This window comes from Solanum dulcamara, chromosome 4 (assembly GCF_947179165.1).
Source record: "Solanum dulcamara chromosome 4, daSolDulc1.2, whole genome shotgun sequence".
Taxonomy (NCBI): domain Eukaryota; kingdom Viridiplantae; phylum Streptophyta; class Magnoliopsida; order Solanales; family Solanaceae; genus Solanum; species Solanum dulcamara.
The window spans coordinates 50,470,781-50,485,587 of NC_077240.1; the positions used below are offsets into that span (position 1 = coordinate 50,470,781).

At 39.4% G+C, this 14,807-nt stretch overlaps 1 pseudogene; it reads right to left on the reverse strand.

Annotated features, from left to right (window-relative positions):
• Positions 1-528: 528 nt before the first annotated feature.
• On the reverse strand, positions 529-9,696 carry LOC129884248 (oxygen-dependent coproporphyrinogen-III oxidase, chloroplastic-like; annotated as a pseudogene).
• Between the last annotated feature and the right edge of the window lie 5,111 nt (positions 9,697-14,807).

Genomic DNA, 14,807 nt, shown 5'->3' on the forward strand with positions numbered 1-14,807 from the left:
ATTGTTCTTTCTCTTGTTTGTTGTGTAACACTCTCCATTTCACATTAATTTGTTTTGTTATTGCTCCCATATTTGTAAAACCTTTTTCAAACTATTTGACAAACATTATTTAAGTTGAGGGTTTATTGGAAACAACCTCTCTATCTCTATGAGATAGGGATAAGGTCTGTGTATAATGTACCCTCCTCAAACCTCACTTGTGAGATAACATTAGGTATGTTGTTGTTGTAAGATTGAATTACAAGACTAGGAAAGGTGAAGAACCACCTTGGAGCTACATTCACTTTTTACTATCAAGTTCAGTGATAACTATCATGACGATTAGAGTGCACTGATATGTATTACTACAAAGCATTCAGTGCACACCAAGGAGTAGCACTGTCTAGTACTATATCTAGAACTGTTGTGTCATCTTTTTGAAGTATAATGAGTTTCTCTTTCCAAATCTCATACAAATGGAAAACAGGAATCAACACCTTCTAGTCCTATGTTGTCCAATTTCTGCTCTACCACCAATGAAATCTTGTTCTATCTTAAACAAAGTGGAAAGATTATCGACAAAGAATTACCATACTCGGGAGAGAGATTACCTTTTGGAGCATCAGTCTCAAAGTAACAATAATTAAAATGCAAAGTTGGTGCAAATGGATTGTTTTGGATGCAGCAACTGGGGAAACATCACACACTAATGATTAGAATTTTCTGATAAAACTCCTAAAGGAGCAAATAATTGTCCAAAGTCAAAAAAAGAAAAAGAGTTCATTACTTTAGTCTATAGTATAGACAATATAAAGATTTAAAGAACCTGTCGTTTTAGAGAAACCATCATTTTCCTATTACAAAATCATTTGTATTGGAATGAAATGGGAAGTCTTTTTTACAGTTGAATGGCTAATTGGAACTAGTTTGGAATTGAGTAATAGGATGTAGCATTTTAATGGCAGTTAACTAAGCAGTAGAAGCTGAAGAATTAAACACAAATTCTAAACTACCTAACGCAGTATACTTGACAAATTTTGCATCATCACAAGGCAATGTAATACCATCAATGAACCCTCTAAATTGACAGTATTTGATCAAATCTGAAATGTAGAAACTTACTGAGCTAATTCCAGCAGCAAAAAATTGGACGGGGCCAGGCATGATATCTCAATTATCAGTGGGCCTAGCAGCTCGATAAGTTTCAGGAGGCATAACACCATAAAAAATAGAAAACACCTAAGGAGGCCGCCAGACTATTTTTCAAGAATGTGGTAAAGTATTGCGGATTGCCAAGGCACATCATTAGCGACAGAGACCCACGCTTCACCGAGAACTTTTGGAGAGAATTGTTCGAGATTCTTGGCACGAAATTGCACTTCTCCACTAGTTTCCAACAGCAGACCGACGGACAGAAAGAGCGAGTCAATGCCTTGCTGGAGTGCTACTTGAGGCACTTTATGAGATCTTATCAGAAGGATTGGGCGAGGCTGCTAGATGTAGCCCAATTCTCATACAACCTACAGTAGAGCGAGGCCACATGGCGGATACCATTCGAGGTAGCCACAGGCTAACAACCACAAACTCCATATTCACTACCGGCCCCATTCGAGGGCAAGATATTTGGGGACTATCACATGGCCAAGGGCTTTGAGGAGCAACTCGACACTGCCAAGTCTTATTTGGACAAGATAGCAAAGCAGATGAAGAAGTTTGCCAACCGCAATCGTCGTCCCACGGATTACAAAGTTAGAGACATGGTCTTGGTCAAGTTCAACCCAAGGCAATTTAAGGCATTATGAGGAAGGCATCAAAACTTAGTACAAAAGTACGAGGGCCCATTCAGGATCATTGCAAAAGTTGGCAAGATCTCGTATAGGTTAGAACTACCACCACATCTTAAGGTCCATCCAGTCTTCCATGCTAGTGTCCTCAAGCCGTACCATGAAAACAAGGATGATCCTAGCCGAGAATAATCAAGTTGGGAGCTCCTCATAATTACTGCCTCCCATGATTGAGACATTGAGGCCATTATGGACTACCAGGCCAACCGAAAACAGGGACAATAGGCCACTGCTATGTTCTTAGTCCATTGGAAGGGACAATCTCTGAAGGAGGCCACCTGGGAGAGATATGAAGACCTGTGGCAGTTTAAAGATAAAATCTGGGAGTTCTTGCAGCAGCAGTGCGCCGCGGTCATCGCCACATCAGGTGGGGGAGAATGTTATGACCCACCACTTGATCTTGAAGAAGGTGGAAAAACCTAGAGTCTTGGAGATATTAGTGGAAGACTCTAGATTCTTGTAGAAGCTTGTAGAGAAGTCTTGAAAGACTTGGAATTCTCTAGAATGTGTAGAGATTTCTAAAGTAGGGACGTGTTTATAAATATGGAGGGACTTGTATAGTAAATTTTATTTATACTTAGGCCCCTTAGGAGTAGTATAAATAGAGGGGACATTCATTTGTAGCAAATCATCAAGCAATCAAGCATTCTTCCAAAAGCAATACAAAATCCTTCTTCATAAAAGTTCTTTTGTCTTTCTTACAATCTAGTGTTTCCTTAGCGATCTAGTCTTAAAGGCTTACTTGAGCTTGCAAGATCGTGAAAGATTCATGAGTAAGTTGTCAAGTGCCGCACGGAGGTCTTATTTGAAGTCTAAGTCCGTGATAATGTGGTATTAGAGCGAGGTTCCACTAAGAGATATGGAAAGTGAGAGAGATATCAACGCCACTACCGCCACTAACGTCAAGCAAGATGTTGGAAGGAAGCACTACAAGGGAAAGAAAAACTCTAAGAGAAGTGAGGAGGTGCCGCTTGAGCCTACACCAAGAGAGGCCCTAATATCCTACTCACCCTCGGCCACTGAGGTTAGTGACGATGAGTAAAGTGAGGAGCCCGTGGACATCACGCCCGGCATGGAGTGGATTGTAAGGGTGGATGCTTCCCTACAAGCTGTGGAGATATTAGGCAAGCGCTTGAACAAGTTCGATGGTAAGTTCAAGTCTCTAGAGGAGTTCACCCTTGAGGATAACAACAACATCCAGAAGGAGTTGGAGGTATGCAAGGCTGCCGAGTACAAAATGAAGGAGGTGATCACTTCCTTGGAGAGTTGGCTCATGGACGCACTAAGCATGATAGAGACCATGAAGGCCGAGATGGCAGCACTCAAAGGAGACATATATGCTGGGAGATGCATGACATCCAGTACGGACTGGAAGGCTAAGATTGAGGCTCCTACGCCACCAATGTTCAAAGCTTCACATGATACACAAGAGGTGGAGAACTTCCTTCGGCACTTGGAGAATTACTTCAATTGTAACAAAGTGATGAATGACGAGACAAGGATCAACATGGCTGTACTATACCTCTTGGAGATGGCCATGCTGTGGTGGAAGCGCAAGGAGTCCGAGATTGGGAAGGTTCTAGGACCATCAACACTTGGGAGCAGTTCTAGGATGAGTTCAAGAAGGCCTTCTTCCCCAATAATGTCATCTATGAGGCTAAATGCAAGTTCCGAGAGCTGACGTAAATAGGTAACATACGGGCTTATATGAAGGAGTTTACTACCCTTACGCTTCAAATCCCCAACCTTACAGATGAATATATGCTCTTCCACTTTATGTATGGACTGTAGAGTTGGAACAAGAAGGAGTTGGAGCACCATCAAGTCAGCACCATCAATGAGGCCATCACCCAAGTCGAAGCCCTGACGAACTTTAAGCTTGACAGGCATGACAGGAGAAAGGGAAAAGAAATAAGGAATAGTCATGACAAAGGTAGGGGAGATCGTGGCAAAGGCAAATAGCCTCACCCTTCACCTAGGAGCCATGATGCCAACAAGTCTAACGACAGAATGTTCGGGCAACAGGGCTACGCCGAGAGAAAGAAGTAGACCATGAAGAGAACCGACTTCTACATATGTAGAGGTCCTCACGGCTATGCTAGGTGTCTAGAGATGAAGAACCTTGGTGCCATACTGCAGGAGCGAAAGAACAAAAAAGTAGACTAAGGGCAGGGTTCAGACACGACTCAGCTAGGCATGATTGGGCTATGTGGAGACATTACAAAGCAAACTAAGAAGTCGGGGGATTACTCTGCCCAGTATGTTGACATATCCATCAACGGACGACCAGCTCATGCTATGGTAGATTCTGGAGCAGAAGCCAATATTATGAGCAAGACGGCGACAACAAGTTTGGGGCTTAGTTATGGTCCAAGCAACACCCGCCTGAAGATGATCAATGCCCCATTGACTCTCGTGTGTGGAGTCGCTCATGGAGTGGACATCACATTAGGCAAGTGGCAAGGTAAGACAAGATTCACTGTCGCCCCCTTAGATATCTTTGATAGCATACTTTGGTAGGAATTCCTCCAACTGTAACACACTATGATCGATCCTTACCTCCAACAACTCTTGGTGATGGAGCGAGAGGGACCCTTTATAGTACCTCTAGTCAAGATGACGAAGAAGGAAGGACAAGCCCACTTATCGGCCATACAGATTGTAAAGGGCCTAAAGAAAAGGGAGCCGACATTCATAGCCACCATTGCGAGCTTGGATGAAGAAAATGGCGCTAAGGAGACATTTACATCTTGCATAGAGAAGGTTCTAGAAGAAAACAAGGATGTGATGGCCGAAGAGTTGCTAAGACACCTCCCTCCGAGGCACGAGGTAAACCATAAGATCGAGCTGGGGCCAGGAGCGAGGACGCCCGCATACCCACCATACTGTATGACTCCACCCGAGTTAGAGGAGCTGAGGAATCAGTTGAAGGAGCTCCTCAAGGCCGGCCATATCCATCCATCCAAGGCACCCTATGGCGCACCGGTGTTATTTCAAAACAAGAAGGATGGCTCGTTGCGCCTATGCATAGACTACCGAGAGCTCAATAAGGTGACCGTAAAAAACAAGTACCCCATCCCGCTCATTGCTGACTTGTTTGATAGACTTGGAAAAGCCAAGTTCTTCACTAAGGTGGATCTAAGGAAGGGATACTACAAATTATGCATAACGAAGGGAGATGAACCGAAGACAACATGTGTGATGAGATACGGAGCTTACGAGTGGTTGGTGATGCCCTTCGTCTTAACCAATGCGCCCGCCACCTTTTGCTCACTAATGAACAAGATCTTCTACCCCTACTTAGATCAGTTAGTGGTAGTCTACTTGGATGACATAGTCATCTATAGAAACACCTTGGATAAGCACGTGGAGCATCTAAAGAAAGTATTCCAAGTCTTATGCAAGAATGAGATCTTCATCAAGCGGTAGAAGTTCGAGTTTGCCCAATATGAAGTGCACTTCTTGGGACATGTTATCAGCCAAGGAGAGCTACAGAAGGATGAGGCAAAAGTTTGGGCCATTAAAGAGTGGGAGGCGCCCACAAAGGTAACCAAACTTAGATCTTTTCTTGGACTTGCTAACTATTACCGAAGGTTCATAAGCGATTACTTTGCCAAAGCTTCTCCACTTACTGATCTATTGAAGAAGAATAAGTTGTGGGTTTGGAGTGAGGAGTGCAAGGAGGCCTTAAAAGACCTCAAGGCTGCCGTAACAAATGAGCCGGTCCTAGCATTGCCTGACTTCTTTGAGACATTCGAAGTGCATATGGATGCCTCCAACTATGCCATTGGGGGATTATTGATGCAAGAGAGGTACCTTATCACCTTCAAGAGCTATACGTTGAACGAGACAAAACATCGGTACATCGTGTAGGAGAAGAAGATGACAACCATCGTCCATTGCCTATGCACGTGGAGACACTATTTACTTTTCTCCAAGTTCTTATTCAAGACCAACAACGTGTACACTAGATACTTCCAGTCATAAAAGAAACTCACCCCAAAACAAGCTAGGTGGCAAGACTTCTTGGCTGAGTTTGACTACGAGCTGGAGTATAAGCCAACCAAAGGCAATGTTGTGGCCAATGTCCTTAGCAGGAAGTTGAAGCTGGCTTCCATCACCACGGCACATTGTGACATCCAGGATGCAAACAAGGATGGTCTACAACATGATCTAGAGCAAAGAGGCTTATAGAGTTAACCGCTCAGGGCAAGACAAGATGTTTCTGGGTAGAAGATGGGCTCTTACTTACCGCCAGGCAAAGGATCTATGTGCTGAAATTTGGAACTATTAGGCGATGAATCATAAAGGAAAGTCACGACATATTATGGGCTGGACATCCAGGGCAGCATCCCACAAGGGCATTGATTGAGGCAATTTACTACTGGCCACGCATGCAAGATGATATTGAATGCTATGTGCAGACTTGTTTTGTGTACCAGCAAGACAAAGTAGAGCAACGTCAACTAGGAGGATTCTTCGAGCCCCTGCCCATAGTGGAACATCCATGGGAGAGCGTGACCATGGACTTTATCACATGCTTCCCAAATTTCGATGGGTATGGGAAAATTATAGTCATGGTGGACAGGTTCTCCAAGTATGCCAGCTTCATGCCCGCCATGGCAGGTTGCACTGCTAAGGAGGCCGCCAGACTATTTTTCAAGAACGTGGGGAAGTATTGGGGATTGCCAAGGCACATCATTAGTGATAGAGACCCATGCTTCACTAGGAACTTTTGGAGAGAATTGTTCTAGATTCTTGGCAAGAAATTGCACTTCTCTACTAGTTTCCACCCATAGACCGACAGACAAACGGAGCGAGTCAATACCTTACTAGAGTGCTACTTGAGGCACTTTGTGAGCTCATATCAGAAGGATTGGGTGAGGCTGCTAGATGTAGCCCAATTCTCATATAACCTACAGTAGAGCGAGGCCACATGACGAATAACATTCGAGGTAGCCACAGTCTAACAACCACAAAATCCATATTCACTACCGGCCCCATTCGAGGGAAAGATTTTTGGGGACTATCACATGGCCAAGGGCTTTGAGGAGCAGCTCGACACTGCTAAGTCTTATTTGGACAAGGTAGCAAAGCAGATGAAGAAATTTGCCGACCGCAATCGTCGTCCCATGGATTACAAAGTTAGAGACATGGTCTTGGTCAAGTTCAACCCAAGGCAATTTATGGTATTATGAGGAAGGCATCAAAACTTGGTGCGAAAGTACGAGGGCCCATTCAGGATCATTGCAAAAGTTGGCAAGATCTCGTATAGGTTAGAATTACCACCGCATCTTAAGGTCCATCCAGTATTCCATGCTAGTGTCCTCAAGCTGTACCATGAAAACAAGGATGATCCTAGCCGAGGATAATCAAGTTGGGAGCTCCTCACATTTACTGCCTCCCATGATTGAGACATTGAGGCCATTATGGACTACCAGGCCAAGCGAAAATAGGTACAACAGGCCACTGCTATGTTCTTAGTCCATTGGAAGGGACAATCTCTAGAGGAGGCCACCTGGGAGAGATATGAAGACCTGTGGCAGTTTAAAGATAAAATCTGGGAGTTCTTGCACCAGTAGTACGCCGCGGTCGTCGCCACATCAGGTGGGGGAGAATGTTATGACCCACCAATTGATCTTGAAGAAGGTGGAATAACCTATAGTCTTGGAGAGGTTAGTGGAAGACTTTAGATTCTTGTAGAAGCTTGTAGAGAAGTCTTGAAAGACTTGGAATTCTCTAGAATATGTAGAGAGTTCTAGAGTAGAGACGTGTTTGTAAATATGAAGGGACTTGTATAGTAAATTTTATTTAGACTTAGGCCCCTTAGGAGTAGTATAAACAGAGGTGGCATTCATTTGTAGCAAATCATCAAGCAATCAAGACTTCTTCCAAAAGCAATACAAAATCCTTCTTCATAAAAGTTCTTTTGTCTTTCTTACAATCTAGTGTTTCCTTAGCGGTCTAGTCTTAAAGGCTTACTTGAGCTTGCAAGATAGTGAAAGATTCGTGAGTAAGTTGTTAAGTGCCGCAAGGAGGTCTTAGTTGAAGTCTAAGTCTGTGACACATAACACCATAAAAAACAGAAATATTAACATCAGCCTTCTCCTAGACAACCCCATCTTGCAAAAGCCTACTGATTCCACCACCACCACCAGGCCTTGACCAAACATCTTCTTTAAACTTTGCTCCTCCATTCACTTCTTCCAAAGACAAACAAACACTTTCTTGCACTTCTCTGATCAACTTCTCAAATCGACCTATAATACAACTCGAATTTGATGTAATAGAGGCTACTTTATCGGATTCTCGAAGAAAGGTTTATGGCTTTTGGGCTTCAGCTACTTCTTTTTCAATTATTGAGGAAGATGATGCTTGACGTTGAAGTGAATAGTTGGGTGTTGGTTTTTTAGTTGCTCTGTAGGGAATGTCAAGGGTAAGCTAATGAAAGATGAAGAGGGAGAATGGAGGGAAGGAGAATAAGAAAATGAGGTAGAAGTGGGTGGAGGAGAGGAGAGAATTGGAGTAAGCATTGTTGATTACTGTGAAATTTTTCAAAAAGGATCTACAAATTTATTAAAGGGAATGGTGATAAAGAGGCTTATAGAAGATTCAAAGGGTTATTTGAGAAAATTAAGTCATATGTGACAAAAAAGACTCCAATTAAAAAAAGGTGACATGTTGATCAAGATTAAGTCAAATCATTTACTAATTAAGAGATTAAATTAAATGGAGGTGAAGTGTAATTTTAGAACTTGTTGAACTTTTAAAAAATATAATTTTCCATTTCAAATCAGCCTCTTTCAAAATAAACCCGTTCTTTTTTCTCCACTCCAAAGATCTCCAAAGTTTTTCAAGTCTTCTGTTTTCTCTTCATTTTTGTCTCGTCCTTTGATCTTCATCTTCTACATCTTATTCTCTTGTCCTCGACATTGTCATCATGACAGAGCTAAAAATTTCTCTAAATAGTTAGAGTTTTGAGTTTGAGTTTTCATAGTTTAAAGAAAAAAAAGAATATGCATGTTGTGTGTGTATGCTATGTTTATTATTTCTCCAAATATTTCATAGTTTATTGTTATTGTTTTTTTGCCCTATTACATTGTATTCATTATTGTGATGATGTGACATTGATGAAAATCTAAAGAAATAAATGATGTATGATTAACATAGTAGAAAAAATAAGTGTAAAAATGTGTATAGTTGGTGCAGCAATTTCAAAATTTGTTTAATTTTTTTCAACAAATGAGGTACTTGCTGTAACCGCTCTCTCAGTTGTTAAAGAAAAATCATTAATTGCTTAATAAGTCACAAAAATTTAAGTAGTTGATGAACCAACTGCTTAAATTGCTGCAACAAATTTCTTAACTTGCAACCTTAAGTTGTTGCAACAACTTAAGTAATTGATGAAGCATTTGCGTAAATTGCTTCATTAAATACTTTAAGTTGTTGCATCAACTTAAGTTATTGATGAAGCAACTGCTTAAGTTGATGTAGTAAATTCCTTGAGTTGTCTTAAGGTGTTTCTACTATTTAAGTTGTTGATGAAACAAATTCCTAAGTTGATGCAGCAACTTAATTTGTTGATGAAACAACAACTTAAGTTGATGTAGTAAATTCCTTGACTTGCAACTATATAAGTTGCTGCAACAAGTTGTTGCAGCAACTTAAGTAGTTGATGAAGCAACTCTTAAGTTGCTACTGAGAATATCTTAAGGTGTTCCAGTAGCAACTACTGAAATTGTTACACTAAATTATTTATTCTTTCAGTTGCATTTAAGTTTTCATAACAACTTAAGTATTTCTAAAGCAACTGCTTAAGTAGCTGTACTTTAATTTCTTAAATTGCTACCTTAAATTATTGTTGTTACTGCATCTGCTTAACTTATTTCTGCATAAACTCCTTAAATTGATGTAACAAATCACTCATTTGAAAAAAATATGAAATTATGTATGTTAGTTTATTTTTCTATTTTATTGAAGAATTAGTTGTGCTAATGTATGTGTTTTATCTCATATGTGTAAATAAAAATGGTTCGAACAAAAAGAAAATTTTCTTTAAGCAATACTCCCCCAAAATTTAGAAAAATAAGCACACAATCTCAAAGAGAAACAGTAGCAGCAGCAAAAGTAGTAGAAACACAAGCATCTACTAATAAATTAACTTTGTTGGTTAATGCCACAATGGTAGATGGTGAGGCAGCCTCAAGCCCTAGGCAATTAGATGAAGGTTATATGGTTCAACAACAATCAACAATGGATAAAGATAATTATTATTCAAAAGAAGAAGCAGAAAAAGAAGAAGAAGAAGAAGAAAATATATTTGATATGGTTGATTCTTTTTCGACACAAGCAAGCAAATCAGACGATGTTTTGTTCGCTGAAAGAAGAAAAAAATTTCATCATGATATCAATGCCCCTTCTGCCTCTATTACTGATTCCCCTCCTAACAGTCCTTCAACAGAAGTCATTGTTATTACAATTAAATTTTCAGACTATGGCTTGAAGATAGTGCTGGACAATTTTCCCTGTGATTTAAAAGGTAATATCGTTGTTAGATCAGGTATGGAAAAACCTTTCAAAGATTTTAGAAAGATGCTTGTGGAAAAAAATTTAGAAAAATATTTTTGATCTAGTATATTTGGAAAGTTTTTGAACATAGATGAGGGAGTAGTTCCACATTTTAAATGAGCTTGGCATATCAATTTCATCGGCGAAAGGTAATTAGTGATGAACAAAAGGCTATTGGATAATTTATTGCGGCTTGCCAGTTTGTTTCGACATGAAAAATTTGCAATAATGACAGGCTTACACTATCATTATACTCTGCTGACTCCAAGTTCTCTGCTGATTTGGAAGAAATCCTTGGTGTTACCTTTAAAAGCTTTTGATTTATTACGAGGAACAAGACCACTATGTTGGGACAACAAACACTTCAATGTCGTACACATCAACTCCTCTTTTTGAGTCATTAACTCCAAAAGGAGAAATGTATTCTACAAATGATTCCGAAGGAGGAAGTAGTCATAAGACCTCAAAAGTTGAAAAGTCAGAAAACAAGGTTTAAAGAAGTTTCTCAGATAAATTTTAGCTTTTTGCACCAGGTGGCTCTCCACGAGATTCTTTACTACCCGTAGTGCTCTCCATGAGTAGTGGAAAGTGCACGTGAAGATCATTAGTTGAAGGGATCATTTAGGGTAGGGGACACGCATGGCTTCATAGCCTGTGGTACAAATCATGAACTGTGGGGTGGTCCGTAGAGCCCAACTCCTCAAGGCCCTGTCCAGGGTGCCTAGATTGGGAAGGAGCCACAAGCCGTGGTGCTCACCACGAGCCATAGTGACCTATGTGAAGGTCACCCTTCAGAACTCTAACTTTCCCAAGTCCAAGTAAAGGACCACGACCACCACCACTTGTCGTGGTGAGGTTCACGTACCATGGTGGGTCCCTCGTCCAGGTGCAATTCTATTTTTAAGTTGAGGGTATTTTGGTCTTTCTATATATTCCATTAAATGAATATGGATGATTTTTGGAAATATGTTCTAACCTATTAACTAGCCTAAGCTCTCTTAACCCTCTCATTCTCATCATTACACCCAAATCACAAAATCTTCTCTCTAAAGTTTTTTCTCAAGAGTCTTCTTCCTCCTCAAGCAAATTCTGAGGATTTCTTCAAGATTAAGCTTTAATTCTCTTCAATTTAGGGCTTCTAAAGGTAAAGGTATGTGGGACTTCATCCTTGTGTACTTTCACCCATAAAATCCCAAAGATTATTTCTCAATTATCTTATGAATTCTTCTTCTAAAAGCCCTAATTTCTTGATTTACATTGTGTCTTCTTACTTATGATATATTCCAATGCTATTAGATTAATTATGCATAGTTCATATTACATTGTATGATTTCGAGATGAATTTCAAAGGCCTATGCTATATGCTAATTTTCAAGTATGAACGATGAGTTATGATCATAATTTTCAAGTTATTTCAATGAAAGCTTTATGAATGATGTTCAAAGATCTTTATGCAATGAATTTCTAAATGATGCTTTAAGAAAAAGTTATAGTATGAAAGGTAGTTCTCATACAATCATGTTAAAAGAGGTGAAAGGACAATTCTCACCAATTCACAAATTTTTATGAATTAATCAAGTTAATGAGCTTTTCCTATGATTTTACTATAATGATATTAATATATGAGCTATTCCTATATTATCCTTTATAAAATTGGATTGATATCCATTATTATCTTTCCTAATGACGTTAAAGACTATGTTTTCATGAAAGTTCCATTGGGATAATGACTAAGCACCTAGAGAATTTTAAGGTGGGGTTCAATCCGATATGTCATTGTAGCTTCCCAAGGTAATCCTAGTAGCAACCTTTAGTATCAAACTACATTGCCCCCATAGGTTTAAAGATGCCAATATGGGGAAACTAGTGGATCCACATATATCACAATTAAATAGAGAGTACCATCAAAAAGTCTATCCTGGTAAGAGAGCCTTCCCTTTTCGATATGGGGTCCATCGTATGTCATGTATTATCTCGCATGGTATTATATGTCGGTTAAAGGTCATATCTTACGTCAATTAAAGTAAAGTTATAAATTTATGATGATGATGGTGTCTCGATGCATTGACCAATGAGTATGATGTTTTAATATTTTCCATGATTTCAATCACGTTTTAAGATATTGGTATTGCATCCATGATTCATATTGATTATGTTATATGTTATTGTTCATGCATAATTTTCTCACACAGTGTATTCCATGTACTAATACATACATTTTACCTATATTGTATCATAATTGGATATTGACTAAGAACTAAGAGGGCTTCTAAGTGGGGTTCGATCCGGTAACGCAATGAGTTACCCAAGGGAATCCTAGTAACAACCTAAAGTCCCAAACTATGTTTCCCGCATAGGTTGCCTTTATGGCCTAGCTAGTGGATCCACATATAGCACAGTTGAGTTGAGATGAGTTACTTATGGAGTATGCCCTGGCAAGGTAGCCTCCCCTATCTGGATGTAGGAGTCATAGATTTCCATGTAATAGCTTATATGGTTTTAGATGTCGGTTAATGGTCTTATCCCATACAAGTTGAAGTCAAGTTATGAGATGTCAAGTTATGAGTTAATGATGAAGTTTTATGATATGCACTGACCATGAGTTTCTTATATTTTAAATTGCTTTTAACCTTTACTCATGTTCATTATGATTGGTCATGAATCTTATGACATATTGATTACGTTCCTTTACTTTTTCATTCATACCTCACATACTGAGTATATTCAAATGTACTAGCACATATTTTTGCCTACATTATCTGATAATGTAGGGACGAAAGACACTCACGATCTTCCTATTCGTGGCTAGAGATCACCCTAGATTCTAAAAAAGTTGTTGAGTCCTCATTCTATCAAGGACATTAGTTTTGTTCATGTTACTTTCACTTTGAATTTCATCTATTGTTAGGGTGAGATAAGAGATTTTCCTAAGCCCCTGTCAAAGATCAGACTAGAGGCATGTTTAGACGATAATGTGATGTAGTCCATGCGGACGTGGATTGGTTGATTCTATCCCCTTTGAGATGATTACTTTCGCTTATCTTTATCCTATTCTTTACCTTATGTATGCGATGTATTTTAAGATGACTTATGGTTGGGGTCCCTCACATCCTGATCATCGTATCGCGACTTAGACCTAGTTTGGGTTGTGAAAAAATCGAAGAGGAGAAGCTAGAGGAGAAGTCTAAGAGGGAGTCCAAGAGGGCTCGAACCGATAGTGCTAACGTCTCTTATGGTAAGTCCGGTAATGGTGGTCATCCTCAATTTCATCAAAGATATTCTGACCAAGCTTCATCAAACAATCAGGCTCCAAAATTTGACTAGGCCAAGGTGCCTAATACTAAGTGCAAGGAGGAGCCCCGAGTGATTAAGTCATCCTTCTATACAAGAAGTGTGATTATAAGGAAGAGTGACTAGCGAAATCAGATGTGTAGTATAGGTGTGGTAAGATGGGTCATCATTCGAGAGAGTATAGGAGTAGTGCTAGACCTCATACTCAAACTCAGGCTATCAGTCGTCCGAATTAGTGTGCTACTACTTAGGTTGGCGGTCAACACCAAAACAAGTTTTATCTCCTCCAGACTCATCAGAAGTTAGAGGATTCCCCGATGTCGTGACTAGTATGTTGAAAGTCTTTGACTTTGAATTTTATGCATTTTTAGATCTGGGTGCTACTCTATCATTTGTTACTCTTTATCTCTCTATAAAATTCATTGTTAGTCCCAAGATCTTGTTAGAACCTTTTTCAGTCTACACTGATGTTGGTGATTCAACTGTGGCTAAAAGAGTCTATAGAAATTGCCTAGTTTCAGTTTTTCATAAAATCACCTCAGTTTATCTTGTAGAGCTTGATATGACTGATTTATATGTTATTCTTGGATGGATTGTCTTCATACATGTTATGCTTTTATATATTGTAGAACCCGTGTGGTTAAGTTTCAGTTTCCTAATGAGTAGGTCCTAGAATGGAAATGTAGTAATTTTGTGTTTAAGGGTCAATTCATCTTATGCCTTCAAGCTTGAAAAATAATTGTCAAAGGTTGCATCTATCATCTAGTCTGGGTTAGATTTACTAATTCTGAAGCTCCTACTCTTTTAACACCCCCTAAAAATGTTATGTATGATGTTCCAATTCTCAATGAAAATTATACAGCTTTTATATTTTAGGCTTAACTTTTCATAAGATAGTCCAAAATAAGTGATTCAAATTTTTGAATAACCCCAATATCATTACCTACAACTTTTGTGGACCATATTTTATGTTTCGGAGGTTAAGTAGGTCAAATAAATTAATTATTACAAGACATGGTGTTATGATGAAATGGAGTGTTTGTAGAAGGAAAATCATATGTCACTCTAGGATGCTCTAAATTGGTTGATTCTTGAATGAAATGAATGTAGAATTCTAGCGCAACA